The following is an 18,116-nucleotide window of genomic DNA, read 5'->3' as shown; positions in this document are numbered from 1 at the left end:
AGCCCCTACCTCTCCTCATGGACCTTCCAGTCTCATAGAGGGGTCACTGGAAATTGTTTTCTGTTTTTGTCTCTTATCTTTTGTCTTTTCAAAAGGGGAAATATTAACCGACACTAGCATTTGCATGTTGGATCATCAATACAGGTTGGATCAATTCAATATCCCGATGAAGGAATAAGTGCAGGTTTCCCATCCCCCAAAGAAAGTAAGTTTCAAGGAAGGAAGGATTGATTTAATAAGCACCTACTGTATGTCAGACACAGCACTAAGTGCTTTACAAATATTATCTTATTCAATCCTTATAATAGCCCTGGGAGGGAGGTGCTATTATTGCTCTCATTTACAGTTGAGGAAACTGAGGCAGATAGAAGCCATTAGTGGTCCATCACAAAGCTTCTTAATTGTTGCATCTCCATATGGGATTGCAAAACTGAATGTGGTGGGTCCTGAAAAATTTGGCAACAGTCAAAGGTTATATATACTTATTTTATATACCTATATACCCAAGGTGGCGTAAAAATTGCTCAGGTGAAAAAGGGGTTGTGAGTGGAAAAGGTTTAAGAAGCCCAGGCTTATCACATGATTTTTATGAAATGTTAAAACCTTAAAGCATGCAGGAGAAAACCTGCACCACACCCGTGACAGGTCTCCCTTGGGAGTCTCGAGTTCAGTTCTGGGCATCCCAGACAGTGATGAATGAGAGAATGTCTGGAGAGGGCAACCAAGGATGGTTGGTGAAGAGCCTTGAGTCCGAGTCCTAAGGGGACTGGTTAAAGGCATCAGGTGTGGGTACCCTGGAAGGGAGAAGAAGGGCTGTCATACGAATGCAAGAGTAGACTTGTTCTGTTTGCTCCCAGAAGGCATAACAAGGAGCAACAGGTTAAGTAGTCCAAGGAGATCAGTTGAGGCCAGATGTCAGCACAAACCCCCCAAGAATTAGAGATCTCAAAAAGTCGAGTGTTGACTTTAGGAGTTGATGGGTTGATTCCCCTGCAAGCAGAGTCTAAATGACTGCTGGTCTGGTATGTTACAGTGGGGATGGATCCCTTTGGTGCATGGCTTGGACAGGGTGGTCTTGTGGTCCTTTCCCTTTCTCAGATTCCCTGCTGCTGCTGCTGCTGCTGTTGTTGCTCCTCTTCCTCTTCTTCCTCCTCTTCCTTCCTCCCTCCCTCTCCTTGTCTCTCGCTCCTTCCCTCTATCCCTCCCTTGTTCCCCCCTCGCTGTCTTTCTCTCTTCTCCTTTCTGTTCTTTCTCCTCCTCCTCCTTTTCCTTCTTCCACTTTTTCTTCCCCTTCCCCTTCCCCTTCTTTTTCATTGTCTATCTTCTCTCTTCTCATTGTTTATAATAGCTGCTAGGAGTTAAAAAGCTTGTAGAGTTTGCTTTGGAACCAGAAATCCCAGGTTTGAGAAAAAACAAGCTTGAGGCAATCCCTGGAGCTGACAAAAAATGTAAAGAGTTTGTTGTTCAACCTCTGGGACAGAGTTGGTATTATCTGAGCAAATAGTTATAAAGGTAAATGTTGTGCTGTTACTTGGATAAGATGAATGAGGTCAGGAACCAGCTGTATTTGGAGTAAGCTGGAGTCCCACTGGCTGGGCTTCCCAAATGTACAGGAAACATCTGGGTTACATAGCAGGGAGAGGGCTTTAGAGAGAGTTTCACCTCTGTCCTCTAAAAAACAAGGATCCCTTGGCGAAGTGAAGGGGGGAACACGTATTTATACAGCACCTGCTATGTGTAAGGCACTCTGCTAAGCACCACAGGGATGTAAATATCTCCATTTTACATTTGAGGAAACTGAGGCAGACAGTGGTTAAGTGATTTGCCCAGGGTCACACAGATAGGTAGGTAAGACTCTTCCTGACTCACAGGCCAGGCACTATGTTGACTGTACCCTCCCAGCAGCACTCCTTCAAGTTAATGGTTTGGGGGAGTTTTTGAGAATGTTGAATTATATGTACTAGGTGCTCAGGGTAACAAAGAATGAAAATGGCTCTTGGGTTTGAGCATCTGAATGTGGGACAAGAATTTTAGGACGAACAGAAATTTTTTAAAAAATCGCTACCCTTCTCCATACACATACTAGAGTGGGAACTTTAAACATTCCTAGACCTTTCCCTTCTCTCACTTGAGCCTTCTTTTGTCATATAAAAAGAGGAGAAAACAGTACAGTTATCCCTTCCCCATCCCAGCTTTTCCCATTGCGGTTTCAATATAATGGGGGTTGGCATAAGAAATGAAATGGGAATTTTGGGGGAGTTTTTCTGAAGCCGCAGACAACAAACACCAGCAGACGATACATAAAAAGTTTAGAAACTCCAAAATGCATAAGATAAGTGACATATTGTATTATATCAGTCTAGATTTTGCAATGAGGTACTATAAACACACTGTAAAAGAAAGAAAGAAAGAAAAAATTCTCAGACTTCTCTCATATGAAGGGAAGGCCAGAAAATTTTACATGGATTTTCCAGATTGTGAGGTTGCTGTGCTCCTAACCCCCTCAGTGTGGAAGGGATTCCAGTAGTTCCATAATAAGAACTAGCCCATCTCACAAGTCTGGCTGTATGCAGTGTCTGCCACCTGTAAACCCCAACTTCTGCAAATATGGGAAGGGAACACATTTTCTTATCTCTTCTTTCAATGATAGGATTGATGAGTATAATTAGTTACACAGTACAGAAAAGAAACACTGAAATTTTCTTCAGCAGGTATCTAAGAAAGGGAGAAATAATGACTTGAGTGATTGACATGATCATTCTCACTCACTGTGTGTGTGCCACCCATTGAGAAGTTTTAGGATTAGGGCCGTAGTCTCCCCTTCCATACAACAGCTCTTTATTAAGGCTTGCTGTGTGCTTGGCATTGTGGGTATAAGTATAATAAATAAAGCAAGGAACTGACATTCTTTTTTCTTTTCCTTTTCTTTTCTTTTCTTTTTTTTTTTTTTTTTTGGTGAGGCAGTTGGGGTTAAGTGACTTTCCCAGGGTCGCACAGCTAGTGTTACGTGTCTGAGGCTGGATTTGAACTCAGTTCCTCCTAACTCCAGGGCTGGTATTCTATCCACTGTACCACCTAGCCACCTGGCATTCTAATGCAGGAGACAAATATATATATAAATATGCAATACATATATGAATATAGATAGCATGCATGTTAAGTGAATAAAAACAGATATATGCAGAGATTGTTTTATAGAGTCCTTCATGGTCTGAGATTGAAGGAAAGGAACTTGAGGTACTAAGTTTTTTTTCAAGTGCCAGATAAAACCCCACTTTCTCCAGGAATCGCACCTTAATGCTAGTGTTCTCTCCCTGTTAACTCTCTCCGGTATATCCTGTCCATGTCTAGTTTCTTTATAGGTATTTACATGTTGTCTCCCCCATTAGATTGGAAGCTCCTGGAGGGCAGGGACTATCATTTGTCACTCTTTGTATCCTGTATGCTTAGCACAACGTGTGGCACATAGTAGGGGCTGAAATGCATATTGCCTGAGTGACTAAGCAGTAGCATTGGTGTGGTGGAGGGAGCACTACTAGATTTGGAATTGAGGGTCAGTTTTTCTATCTGTTGGTGATGTGTCCTTGCACATCTGTAAAATGGGGTTAATAATCATGCATGACCTTACCCCACTGGGTAGTTTTTAAGGAAATTGCTTTGTAAATCTCCATCTGCTATATGTAAATGGGACTTATTTTTGTTCCTTTCATTATTACTCATAGTCCCTTGATGGAACAATAGAACCACAATATTTGAGAATTGGAAGGGACCCCAGCAGGTATCCTAGTCCAGCCTAGCTTGGTGTAGTGAGTAGAGGGTCTGACTTGGAATCCTGGTTGAAATCCTGGACACAAACCAGCTATGTGACCTTGGGCAAGTCACCTGAATTGCTCTGTGCCTCATATATAAAAGATGGACTTGGACTTGATAGCCTCTGAGGTCTCTTCTGGCTCTTTCTTTCATTCTGAATCCAGTAGGTGATTAATAAGTGCTTCCTGGGGCAGCTAGGTGGTGCAGTAGATAAAGTACCAGCCCTGGATTCAGGAGGACCTGAGTTCAAATCCAGTCTCAGACACTTGACACTTACTAGCTGTGTGACCCTGGGCAAGTCACTTAACCCTCATTGCCCTCCACCCCTCCCCAAAAGAAAAAGAACAGGATAAGAACTCACATTTCAGTGGAGGAAAAAAACAAGCAAACCGATCAATCAATGAAAGAAAGAAAAAAGGAAAGAAAAGAAAGGAGTCTCTTGAAATCCTCAGAATTACTTCTGAACTTCAGGGGAAGAAAGGAAGGAAGAAAACAAGCATTTTTATTAAGCACCTGATGTGTGCCAGGCAGATCACTTTACAAATGTTATTTCATTTGATCTTCACAGCAACTCTAGTAGGTAGGTATTATTCATATTTTCATTTAACAGTTGAAGAAACTGAGGCAGGCAGAGGTTGTTATTTCCATAGGGTCACACAGCTAAGTAAGTATCTGAGGCTGGATTTGAACTCGGGTCTTTCTGAATCTAGGCCCATTGTTTTATCCACAGAACTATCTAGCTGCTTAGAGAGGTTGAGGACAGGGTTGGAAAGAGAAAGGTATGGTAGATTTTTTTATACAACACCGAATCAAGGATAGATATAATCCATTGCATTAATTACTTGTCATTAAAGTGAAAAGAGCTTTGGGGTCATACCTTGGTGCATACATAGCTATAATAATTTCCTAAAATCTTCACACGGATCTGTGGTCTTATGCAGGAAAGTAATACAGATCCCAACCCAGCCAATCCCTACTACCCACTCTTGTCAGCTCCTCCCATAAGTTTGCTATAGGAGTGTGGGGGCCTATAGAGAATAATAAACTGAGCTGGTTAAATAGTCAAGACAAGTTTTTATTAAGTACTTATTATGTGAGAGGCAGGTGACTCAGTGGAGAGGTGGCATAGCTGGGCCTGGAATAAGGAAAGACCAGAGTTCAAATCTGGCCTCAGACACTTACTAGCTGTGTGACCCTGGGCAGAGTCACTTAACCCTTATCACCCTGCTCCCCCCACAAAAATATTATCCTCTATATATCTTATTTGTACATAGTAGTTTTCATTTTATCTCCTCTAATAGACTGTTAGCACCTTGAGAACAGGAACGATCTTTTTGCCTTTCTTTGTATCCTAGTCTATCAGCAGAGTGCCATATTACCCAACTTAAACTTGATTTTTAAGTCTGTAGGGTAAGATAGGGCTCTATGGGTATACATGCCTATGGCTCAAGTAAAGTCAGTATAGCGTTAGCCAAACTTGATTCTTGTTGAAATCTCATATTGCAAGAGGCATTGCTTTTCAGAGTCAGAGATGTGGATTCAAATTCTAGCTCTGCTACATATTACATGTATGATCCTGGGCAAGTCATCTGACTTCTCTCTGCCTCAAGTTTCCTCATGTGCAAAGTGAAGGGATTGGATTAGAGGAACTCTCAAATCCATTCCAGCTGAGCGTACAACCTGTTTCCTGTTGCTTCGTTTTGCTCCGATAAATGCTGTCGACCTCTTTCCTCATTGACTGTGACCAGATTTTCTGCTGACGCACATTTGCCCAGAGGTGAGCAGGAAGGCTTGCTTGAGTCCATAGATGACACAGTGGATGGTGGACAGTTGCTCACAAGACTTAGAAGAAAACCCTGTCAGACTTTACTCCTCCCATGCTCAGATTGAAACCATTTCTACTCAGTTATATCTAAACTCCAGAAATTTGGGACTGCTCCCATATAAAGCCCTCTTGTTATAGAGGGTTGGAGGTGGTGCCTTTCTTATTTGTAAATAAATGTATGTTGATTCCCACTTTCTCCTCCTTCCTTCTAAGGGATTCAACCCTTGTAATAAAGAATATTTTTTTTAAAAGAGGAAGAGAAATTTAAGTAAAGCAACTCACATACTGGAAAAAATGTCTTATATGCCACGTTCCTCCTGTGTGGTCTTCTCCTTTTGTGAAGAAGTGAGAAGAGGTGTCTTGTCTTCTCAAATCATTTCTTTGGTGCCAGACTAGATCATTAGAATGTTGCAGCTTTCAGTTTTGATTGTTTTGTTATTGTTGTTCTTTCCATTTCCATTGTTTGTGGTCACTGTGCTTGTTTTTCTGGTTATTTTCATTTCACTTTGTATCTGTTCATATAAGCTGTTCTGTGCTTCTCTGAACTCATCACATCTCCTCCCCCACCCATAGAGAAAACAAGAAATGCAACATTTATTTTCAGATATTTTGTGGACATTCTTTCCATTTTTATTGTTAGAGTAATTGTATGTGTTGTTTGCTCTGCTTTTTTCACTTTTGTGTTAGTTAACTGAAGTGTTCCCATGCTTCTCTGCATTCATCATTTCTTTCAGGCTTTTATTTATTTTTTTTTTGAGGGGCATTGAGGGTTAAGTGACTTGCCCAGGGTCACACAGCCAGTAAGTGTCAAGTGTCTGAGACTGGATTTGAACTCGGGTCCTCCTGAATCCAGGGCCGGTGCTTTATCCACTACACCACCTAGCTGCTGCCCCATTCATCATTTCTTATAGCACATTTATATATATTACATTCATGTTATGGTCATGTAGCATAATGTGTCAGCCATCAACCAGTCAATGAACATCCACTTTATTTCTAGTTCTTTGCTACTATAACAAGTGTGCTAAAATATTTGGGGATTTCTTTTGATTACTGACTCTCTTAGAGTACATGCCTAGCTGGGGAATCTCTGGGTCAAAAGGGATGAACATTTTAGTCATTCTCTTCAAATGATTGCCCATACTTTCCAGTATAGATGGACCAAGTCACAGCTCCACCAATAATGTATTGGTGTGTCTGATTTTCTCTAAGATCCCCAATACTGACTATTCCCTTTTTCTGTCATTTTTGTCACTTTGCTGGGTGTGAAGTAAAAGGGAGTACTCATATTTAAAACTATCTGAAAGGATATTGAGAATTGTCCTTCATTTTTTTTTTTTAATTTTTTTTTAGTGAGGCAATTGGGGTTAAGTGACTTGCCCAGGTTCACACAGCTAGTAAGTGTGTGTTAAGTGTCTTGAGGCCGGATTTGAACTCAGGTACTCCTGACTCCAGGGCTGGTGCTCTATCCACTGCGCCACCTAGCTACCCCATCCTTCATTCTTTAAACTCTTTCTTGTTTATTTCTTTTTTTTTTTGGCATGTCTAGCATAGAGAGGAATAAGAGCTTGCCAATCTGTGCTAGTTATAGCTTTTGTTGCTTTTGGCCTTTTAATCTTGAATATGGTCAAAATGATAGCTTGTAATGATGATTATTTAGAACACTCGGAAAAAAATAAGATTAAATATATATTTTTTAAAGCAAGGCTTTATGGGGCAGCTGGGTGGCATGATGGATAAAGCACTGGCCCTGGATTCAGGAGGACCTGAGTTCAAATCTGGCCTTAGACACTTGACACTTAACTAGCTGTGTGGCCCTGGGCAAGTCATTTAATCCTCCTTGCCCCACAAAGGGCAGGGGGAAGCAAGGCTTTATTAAAACCTTTTATTTTTACATATATAAATATACATATTTATTTTTCCTTATACATATTCACCCCTCTCCCCACATCATCTCTCCCCTATAACAAAGGAAAACAGTTAAGCAAAGCCAGCAGGAAAGCTGGTGGCACAGTGAGTCTGGACCTGGAGTTGGAAGACTCATCTTCCTGAGTTCAAATCTCACCTCAGACACTTACTAAGTTGTGTGACCCTGGGCAAATCACTTAACCTTTGTTTACCTCAGTGTCTTCCTTTCTAAAATGGCGTTAATAATAGTACCTACCTCCTAGGGCTGTTTTAAGAATCATGAAAAGAACTTAACACAATGCCTGGTGCTATAGAAAAATGCTATTCACTTCCTGCAAATAAGCCCTCCCTTGTAGCAAAGAAAATCAGTGTTCCTGTTGAAAAAGTTTTGCAGCATTCTGTATCTATGCCCTCATGCCCCTGAAAGGAGAAAAAAAGACTTCCTCAATTCTCCAGAGCGAAGATTAGTCATTAGAATTAATGTTTGCTTCCAATTCAGTTTTTTTTCTATTTCTGTAATTGTTGTCTTTGTCTATTTTGGCTTTCCCTGGTTCTGATTCTTTCATTCTTACATCTTCTCATACAAGTCTTCCTGTATTGCTATGAATTCCTCACGTGTGTGGATTCTTGCGGTAAAATAATATATATTCAAAAGATGTTTATGCTTTTTAAAAACCAAATGGACACTTTGGAGTGGGCAGCCTTTGGCACAAGATGCGTTATTCTAATTTGGTGGGATGGGTTGACCAGCACATGCAGTGTTTTTCTCCATCTCTATGCCCCTCGCCCCCACGATTTCTCTTCCTCTTTTTTCTTCCTCTTTTCTTTGCTCTTTTTTTTTTTTTACTGCTCCTTTTTGCTCTCCTTTTAAAAGACATTACACTTTTCTTCTTCTTGAGATATTACTCATGCTTGCCAATGGGACCTTTCAGAGATTCCTTCGCATCACTTGTCTACTAGTTATTCTCTCTGTGCTGGAAGATAGTCTATACAGGCAAAACCTACTTTAAACCTCTTATGGCAAAAACTTGCAGTCATGAAAGTTACCAAGCTTGGGTAAATCGTGACTTCTATGAGTCTTACTTTTCTCATATTTAAAATGGGAATAATATCTACTGTATCTCAGGGTGGTTGTGAGGAGAATTCGCCCAAAGTGCTAAATATTTTGTTTGTTTGTTTTTAAGTGAGGCAATTGGGGTTAAGTGACTTGCCCAGGGTCACACAGCTAGTAAGTGTTAAATGTCTGAGGCTGGATTTGAACTCAGGTACTCCTGACTCCAGGGTGGGTGCTCTATCCACTGTGCCACCTAGCTGCCCCTAAAGTGCTAAATATAATAAGCATGTGTTGGTGTTTATGTTATCATTCGGCACTTAGCACAGTACCTGGAACATAGTAGGTGCTTAATCAGTGTTTATTGACTATATATTGACTACATGAAACTCTACAAGATAATAAAACTAAGCTTCTTTATAGGATTGTAGACCTGGGCAATGTGAAAACAAAAAATTCATTAAAAATACTTTAAAAGGGCCAAGCACAGAACCTTAGGAGCATTCAGGTTTCCCAGATGTATTTAAAATTTGATTCAGTTTACAGAAATTATCTTTCACCCTTTTATTGAAGACTTTTATTAGAAAAAAGTGAAGACTACTTCTTTGGCCTCTTCTGTGATTTCCAAAGACCAGAGGTGATAGATGTGATAAATTCTTAATTGATTTCTACAAACTTTACTTTAAATACTTTTTATAAATTTAAATTTCATTAAAATTTAATAAAATATGGGGCAGCTAGGTGGCACAGTGGATAGAGCACCGGCCCTGGAGTCAGGAGTACCTGAGTTCAAATCTGGCCTCAGACATTTAACACTTACTAGCTATGCGACCCTGGGCAAGTCACTTAACCCCAATTGCCTCACTAAAAACAAACAAACAAAAAAATTAATAAAGTGAGTCACTCGGAAATCCATAGGGTCTCTAGATAATGGGTGCTTTGGGATTTGTGGCTAAATATCCCTTTAGAAATGGGATATAGTGATTGTATGTGTATAACCTATATCAGATTGCTTGGCCTCTTGGGGAGGGGACAGGGGAGAGAGAGAGGGAGGAAGAAAAATTTGGAACTCAAAATCTTATTTTAAAAAATGAATGTTGAAAATTATATTTACATCTAATACTATTTACAGAAAGTTTTTTTTGTTTGTTTGTTTTTAAGGGGGATGTAACAGGCAGAATGGAAATCACTCAATTTCAAAGTCCTTTCTAGGATACTTTTCTCTTTGGGTAAATTACTTCTCTTGTTACTTTCCCCATCTGAGAAGGGTTGACACTTAGGTGGGCTCTGAGGTCCCATCTAACTCAAAATCTGTGATCCTGTGACTCTGCGCTAGACATAAAATAAGCCTCTTTTTCTCTTGAAAGGGCACAGACTACTTCCATTGCCATAGTCGATTGTCAGCCTTTAATTGTTCTGCAGATCATGCATGGGGAATTCTCTATTTGCAGTCATAAGCTGTGGGAAAAAGGAAAGCCGTTGATTAGGAAGGCCAAACTATGGAATGAAGTCACCCCCAGTTTTCTGCCCCAAGGCCATTTTTATATATGGGTCACTGATGCACATGACCCTTACTCAGAGGAGGGTTGTGGTGAGTTGGTGGGTGATGAATTATTTCACATGACCGATAATGCAGAAGCTTGTCTCCATTGTTCATTCTTTCTTCCTTTGAACATTAGTGCGGGTGAGATAGGGAAGGATGTTCCAATAAAGAAAACTCATTGGAGTGGATGGCTTGCAATATTGACACAGCTTTTCTCTTGCCCCACTGTTCAAGACACAATGGAAACAGAGATGGATATGACATTAGAGGACCTGCATTCGAATCTCAGCTCTGCTACTTTTCTGAGACTGTTAGCAAGTCACTTTCACCCTAAGAATGGATTTTCTCCTCTGTAAAATGAGGGGGCAGGGCAGCTAGGTGGGAAGAGCACTGACCCTGGAGTCAGGAAGGCATGAGTTCAAATCCAGCTTCAGACCCTTATTTGGTGTGTGACTCTGGGCATGTCACTTAATCCTGATTGTTTCACACACACACACACACACACACACACACACACACCCCAAAAAAAGATTAAGAAAAATGAGAGGATGGGCAGGTAGGTGGTACAGTGGATAAAGCACCAGCCCTGGATTTGGGAGGACCTCAGTTCAAATTCGGCCTCAGACACTTGACACTTACTAGCTGTGTGACTCTGGGCAAGTCACTTAACCCTCATCCCCACCCCCACCCAAAAAAAAGAGAGAGAGAAGGGAAAAATGAAGGGATTATGGCCTAGATGGCAAATCTCTGATCCTTCAGTGAAATAAAAATGTTTTTCTCCATCTGTTCTCCCTAGAGCAGGATGAAACTGTTCTGATTCTTCTAAAATCATGTCCAAAATCACTGGGGTATATACAGAGTAGGGAGTGGGAGGTATTACTACATAGTGGCAAGGACTCTGGACTTCAAGTATTGGGATTAAAGATGGAGCCATAAGGCACCCTTTATTTTTTGTTGTTCAGTCATTTCTGTTGTGTCGCACTCTTTGTGACCCCACTTGGGGTTTTCTTGGCAAAGATACTAGAATGATTAAAAAAAAAAAGATACTGGAGTAGTTTGCCATTTCCTTCTCCAGCTCATTTGACAGATAAGGAGACTGAGGCAAACAGGGTGAATCGACTTGCCCAGGGTCACACAGCTAGTGTCAAGTGTCTGAGGCTGGATTTGAACTCAGGTCCTCCTGAATGAATCCAAGGCTGGTGTTTTATCCACTGCACCACCTAGCTGCCCCCAGCTGCCCTTATTTTTGCAGGTAGGGAAACCGAGGCCCAAAGAGCATAATTAAGTTCCCCAGTATCATAGTTAGTAATCGTCTGAGACAGTTTTTCGAACTGGTCTTCCAAGCCCAGCACTGATGTTCAAATTCTCTCTCTGAGGGGAAGCTAGGTGACGCAGTGGATAAAGTACCGGCCCTGAATTCAGGAGTACCTGAGTTCAAATCCGGCCTCAGACACTTGACACTTACTAGCTGTGTGACCCTGGGCAAGTCACTTAACCCCCATTGCCCCGCAAAAAAAACAAACAAAAAATTCTCTCTCTGACATTTGCCACCTCTGTAACTTTGGGAGAGTCACCTATGTTCTCTGGTCTTCTATTTCCTCATCAGTAAAAATGGAGACAAATAGTAGTTCCCTTACAGGTTTTATGTGAGGATCAAATGAGATAATGTATGTAAGATGCTTTGTTACTCTTCAAATGTTCTACAAATAGGAGTAATTTATTATTGAGTAAATAATAGAGATGTATATAGAATATTTATAGGTAGAGATAGCCACATAATTATAGGATGTGGGATAGATTACCAGTCTCATAGACAGAAAGATTGGGATTTGGGGTGGGTGTTTTGGGGTTTTGTTTTCTCATTTGTTATTTTGACCCAGCCCAAGTCACTCATCTCTGGGTGCCCTGGGCACCTTTCTTAAGTAGACCCCCTGCAGCCCTGTTCCCCTCAGAACTTTCTCCTGATGATATTCCTGCATCCATCTATGCCCCTAGTCCCCTCTGGGGTAAATTCTGCTCTCTTGGAGGGCCTTCTGGGCCATGGGGTGACTCACACAGTTGGCCCAACCCAGAATTTTGGACAGTATTTGAAGGGGGAGAGAGCGGGGGTGGGGAATTCATTTAATCCTTGAGTTGCTCTAGCCAGAGAAATAAGGAAGTGGGCTAGCTTGTTTACTGGTGCAGATCTGACTGGGGTGCCCTTTTCTTCTATGTGTCCTGTTTTGCTGAGGTTATTTTTTTGTTATTTGGGGATGTAGATTTTAAAGTTCCATGGCGCAGTGGGGAATCTCACGATTGGAAGTTGGGCTTAGAGAAATCGCCTTTTAAATAGGACGTTGATACTTAATCAGTATGGGTGAAGAAACAGGCACCCAGTTTGATCTGGATAAAATTGGAACTGGGTCTGAAAGCAGGTATCTTCAGAGCGTATATGCTCACTTTCTGCTAATTTCTCATTATCTTGTTGCTAGAGAGTTTGTATTTTCTGTTGGCCTTTTCTTTCTGCCTGTGACTGATGTCTTTTCACAGTACGTATCCATTAACATCAACAATGTTTTAGTTCAAAAGTGATAGCAAGGAGAGTTGGCTGGGAGACTTGAATTAAGTGTATGGTAATTACACTCAAAATTCATCCAGCTTATACTCAGCTTCCTACATTAGGATGGGACTTCCTGGCTTATCGCCAATGCAGGGATAGTCATTGTTCCTTAAGGGTTGTCATCCCTGATTTCAGGACTTGGTGCTGGTTTTTTGTTTTGTTTTGTTTTGGGTTCTTTTGGAAGTTTGGATAGCACATGGTATTTCACCGTATGGCTTCAGAGTTTGGGGTCGGGGAGGGAAAAGACCCAAAAAATAAACTTCAGGAGGGAAAGGGAGATCTGTCTCCAGTGCACGAAGGATATACTCCCTTCCTTCTGCCCATAGGGGAACAACTAAAAGCTGTTCTACTCTCTTTGGTCCCTGGAAGGAGGGGACAGGGTGAAGGTCAATTTCAGTGTCAATGGATTTTTTTTGCGGGGGAGACGGGCAGGGAGCAGTTGGGAAAAGTTGTCCCCCTAGTTAAAATAACTTCAGTAAGGTGGTGGTGGTGAGTATGATGGATGATGATGAAGACAAACCTGGGCAGTAAGTGCTGTTCTTATCAATATTTTATAGTTGAGGAAATTGAGGCAGGCAGAAGTTAAGTGACTTGCCCAGGGTCACATACCTAGTAAGTGTCCAAGGCTGGAGTTGAACTCAGGTCTTTGTACTTCAGGCCCAGTGCTCTATCCAATTTACCTGTCAATCAATAAGCATTTATTAAGTGCCTACTATGTGTTTACACTGCTACCTAAGCCACCACTTAGCTGCCTGGTGTAGAAATTCTTAACCATCCATCGATAAAATTCAAGGAGGGGTCTTACAACTTGGATGGGAAAAAAATACATCTTTATTTTTGCTAACCTCCAATTGAAATTGAACATTTCCTTCCACTATTCCATGATTTTGAAAAGGGGCTTCACCAGACTGCCCAAGAAGGTACCAGTCTGCACTGGTATCAGTGAAATCACAGGCCAGTTACCCCAGGGTCAATCACACACACACAAGTTAAGGACACCTGGTCTACTAGAATATAAGCTTCCTCTGGGCAGAGTCTCATTTTCTTCTGTATATGTATTGGGAGTGCAGAACACTATACTTGACCAAAATAAATGCTTATTGGATTGGATTGGATCTGTTCCCTGGCAGTTTCTGATAACAAAACCCGCAGGTGGTAGGGCTCCTGGGGTTAAGGTATGTTTGTCTTAGGAAGTTTGTAAGAGCCTCCTTGAAGCTCTATTTTCTTTAACTACTTGATAGTTGACTTTGCGATTGTTTTAATAGGAGTTTGATTCCACACTTTGTCACTCTGCCTCTCTGACTCTGGGCAAGTCATCTAATCGTCTCTGGACCTCAGTTTCTTCACTTATGAAAAGGACTGGATTGGGCTTTCTAAGCCCCCTTTAAGTGAGCTCAAAAATCTTTGACATTCTGATTTCCTGAGTGTGAATGATCTGGAAAGCTAGCTGTCTGTGAAGTTAAGATTCCATGGTATCTGGGTCTTTAGCATCGGTTAGGCCTGAGTACAGACAGTATAATTGTAGCTCCTGATAAACAGGTAGTATTGAGCTGCTCTAATTGTAGCTTTGAGTAAACTAAGGCGGTCAGAGGAGGGCAACAGGGAATAGTGTTGGGTCAGCCCTTACTTTTTTTTTTTGTTTTGTTATCTTTTGTTTTTTGCGGGACAGTGGGGGTTAAGTGACTTGCCCAGGGTCACATAGCTAGTAAGTGTCAAGTGTCTGAGGCTGGATTTGAACCTCCTGAATCCAGGGTCAGTGCTTTATCCACTGTGCCACTTAGCTGCCCCCAGCCCTTACTTTAATTCAACTTTAGTTGAATTCTTTTCCTTGCTAGAGTGAAATCCATTGAAGATGGAGTAGGAAAGGTTTTGGTTACCCCCTTCATTGGATGCCATTTTTAGGTCATTTCACCTATGCAAACCAGGACCGATAATTCTTTTTCCATTTTAAGAACGGAAACAAAGTTAGTGCTATAATTTAGTGTTTGGAACAGCAAAAGAGCACATAGGGCTTAGGCCAGATTGATGGCGGTACTCTAATGTTCCGTGTGATGAATTTTAGTCTGATGAGAGCTGACGAAAGCAGTGCTGAGCACAGGATTGCCAAGGCCTTTATAGTGTCAGGGGGGACTTGAATCTGGATCTTCTGGATTCCACAGCCAACTCCCTACCTGCTATCCTGGGCTGTTTCATCTAGTGATGGTTATTTTTTGTCTTCTTCCGTTGGATTATAACCTTCTTGAGGGTAGCTGTGATCATTTAGCCTCTATCTGCCTCAGTTTCCTCGTCTGCAAAATGGGAATAACAATAGCACCTCTGTTACAGAGTTTGCACAAGGATGAAATGAGATAACACACACAACTCTATGTGAACCTTAGAGTGCTAGCAATTATTTTAATTATTGTTTATTATCACTATTACTACATTTAGCTCATTGCCTGGCATATTGTAATATTGATTCTATAATTAATAGAAATGAATCTCTATATATTTGATGCTTTAAATTTTTTAAAACTTTTTTTTTCAGTTAACTGTATTTGTTCTCCTTTCTCCTTCCCTCTCTCTCTCTCTCTCTCTCTCTCTCTCTCTCTGTTTCTGTCTCTATCTCTCATCCTTTGCATAAAAAAAGAAAAACAAATTTCTTGTAATATACTTGCATAGCTGGGGGCAGCTAGGTGGCACAGTGGATAAAGCACCGGCCCAGGATTCAGGAGTACCTGAGTTCAAATCTGGCCTCAGACACTTGACACTTAATAGCTGTGTGGCCCTAGGCAAGTCACTTAACCCTCATGGCCCCACCAAAACAAACAAACAAACAAATATATTTACTTGCATAGCCAAGCAAAAAAAAATCTAACATTGGCCACAATAAAAACTTTATGTCTCTTTCCACATCCTGAGTCCGTCATCACCTCTGTCAGGAGGTGGGTAGTAGATTTCTTCATTGGCTCTTTGGAGTTATGGTTGGGCCTTGAATGACACAAGGCCCTTAAGTCTTTCAAACTTCTTTGTATTTTTTCCCCCAATATTGCTGTTTCTCCTTGTTTCTCACTCCATTCTGCTTCAATTCATAAAAATCTTCCCAGGTTTATCTGAAACTGTCTCTTGCATTACAGCACAATAGTAATCCACTGTCTATCTGTATCACCACATTTTGTGGTGCACATTGAGGGGAACCCCTTTTGTTACCCAGTTCTTGGCTCCCCCTAAAAATAGCTGTCCCAGACATCTTTGTATATATGACCCCTTTTTTTCTCTTTCTTGGATCTCTTCAGGGATATGGCCATATTGATATTGCTGGGATAAAGATATGCACTTTGTAATGATTTGGGCAGGACACAGTTCTAAATTACTTTGCAGAAAGACCAGATCAAAATGCAGCTCCACCAACAGGATGTGACTGTGTGTCTATGCTCCTACAACACTCCTCCCCCAACATTTGTCATTTTCCGTTTTTGAAAGTTTTGCCATTGTGATGGATGTGAGGCGGAGCCTCAGAGTTGCTTTAATTTGTATTTCTCTGATCATTTGAGATGCATAGCATTTTTTTTTTCCACATGGTTTTTAAAAGCTTGGGTGTCTTCCTTTGAAAATTGTCATTTCATACCCATTGACCATTTATCATCTGGGGAGTAGGTGAGCCTTAAACTTCAAAGCACTCTGTGAATGGGAGCTATTATTACATGAGTGCATTTATTTCTTCTACTCAGGTCCTCCTCCCATACCTTCTCTCCCACCCCCACCCCCCCAGGCAATGGGGGCCAAGTGACTTGGTGAGGCAGTTGGAGTTAAGTGACTTGCCCAGGGTCACACAGCCAGTAAGTGTCAAGTGGCTGAGGCCAGATCCAAACCCATGTACTCCTGAATCCAGGGCCGGTGCCCTATCCACTGCGCCACCCAGCTGCCCCCTCCTCCCATATCTTATTACATGATGGCCCTAACTCTGGGTTCTCAAAGGTTACAACTGCAGAATATGGCCTTTGGCACAAAGACTGGCCCAGTGGAATTCAGGCCTAGAATCAAAAGGCCTGGCCATTAGTAATAGATAACTCACAGAGTTGGTCTACCAAGGTTGTTGGTTATATCTGTGATTTGTTTGGTTTTGGGTTCTTGGTGAGAAACAGCCCCCAGTTTTAACCTTTATTCTTCTTTGAAAAAATGATTGGGGGCAGCTAGGTGGCGTATTGGATTGAGCACCGGCCCTGGATTCAGTAGGACCTGAGTTCAAATCCAGCCTCAGACACTTAACACTTACTAGCTGTGTGACCCTGGGCAAGTCACTTAACCCCAATTGCCTTTAAAAAAAAAGATTGTATTTTATAGTGATGGTCTTCTTGATAGAGTTTCCAGTCATTTTTTAGTTGTATCTAACTCTTTGTGACCCCATTTGGGGTTTTCTTGGCAGAGATACTAGGGTGGTTTGCCATTTCCTTCTCCAGCTCATTTTACAGATGAGGAAACTGAGGCAAACAGGGTTAAGGGACTTTTCCAGGGTCACACAGCTAGGAAGTATCTGAGGACAGATTTGAACTCAGGAAGATGAGTCTATATCCACTGTGCCCCAGAATCAGCATAACTTTATTAGATATTGATCCACACTGGACAAGTCATCTGAACTCTCAATGGCGAAAGCATCTATTCAAGACTAATTGCAGAGGAAGTGTTAATGTGCTCTGGTGGAAGGAGTTTCCTTTTCTGGAAGTTCCTCATATCAGTGAAGTCCCTGATCCAGTGACTGTTCCTGTGGACCAGCTGCTGCTAGTGCTGGTGATAGAAATACAAAAAATGAAATAATCCTTCTTTGCAAGAAGCTTTTATGCTAACAAGGGAGATGGCAGCAATACCCTTTGCTCACTTCCACTCTTGGAAACCCTCGTTTCCTTGAAAGCTCAGATGGAGCCTCAGTTCCTGTATCAGGGTTGTTTTTTTATACTGGGTTACGTGGACCTGAGTGGGGTTGTAGGGGAAATTTCATCATTATTTTCACTGACCTTTGGTTTCCTTTCTAATCCTTCGAATTGTTATGCATTTAAACAGGTGATTTTGAAGGGGGTCCATGGGCTTCATCTGTCTGCCCCACGGTCCAGGACCCTAAAAGAGGAAATGAGCCCCCATCTTAGATAAAGTCTTTTCTGATCCTTCAGCTGTGAATTCTTCTCTCCCCCACCAAAAAATGACCTTGTATTAATTTTATTTCTCTTTGGTATGTGTACGTGTTGTCTCCCTTGCTAAAAATTTAAGTTTCTTGAAGTTAGGGACTTCATTAAACATTTTTTTGTCTTCAGTACATAGTGCTTGGTATACAATAGGTACTTGATAAATGCTGAATGTTTAAAAAAATTTGTTGTCATATTTTCTGATATATGCACCCAGGGCCAAA

The 18,116-nt window shown here is 41.4% G+C and overlaps 1 long non-coding RNA gene across 1 annotated transcript; it reads right to left on the bottom strand.

The window, feature by feature from the left end:
• Positions 1-9,889: 9,889 nt before the first annotated feature.
• Positions 9,890-17,829, bottom strand: LOC122729728. The gene is made up of 3 exons (XR_006353352.1): positions 17,728-17,829; positions 14,908-15,024; positions 9,890-10,052 (listed from the first exon to the last, which is right to left on the bottom strand). It is a non-coding gene; the product is annotated as an uncharacterized LOC122729728 (long non-coding RNA).
• Between the last annotated feature and the right edge of the window lie 287 nt (positions 17,830-18,116).

The sequence above is a fragment of the Dromiciops gliroides genome, chromosome 5 (assembly GCF_019393635.1).
Source record: "Dromiciops gliroides isolate mDroGli1 chromosome 5, mDroGli1.pri, whole genome shotgun sequence".
In the NCBI taxonomy this organism is placed as follows: domain Eukaryota; kingdom Metazoa; phylum Chordata; class Mammalia; order Microbiotheria; family Microbiotheriidae; genus Dromiciops; species Dromiciops gliroides.
This window is presented reverse-complemented; position numbering and strand designations above follow the sequence as displayed.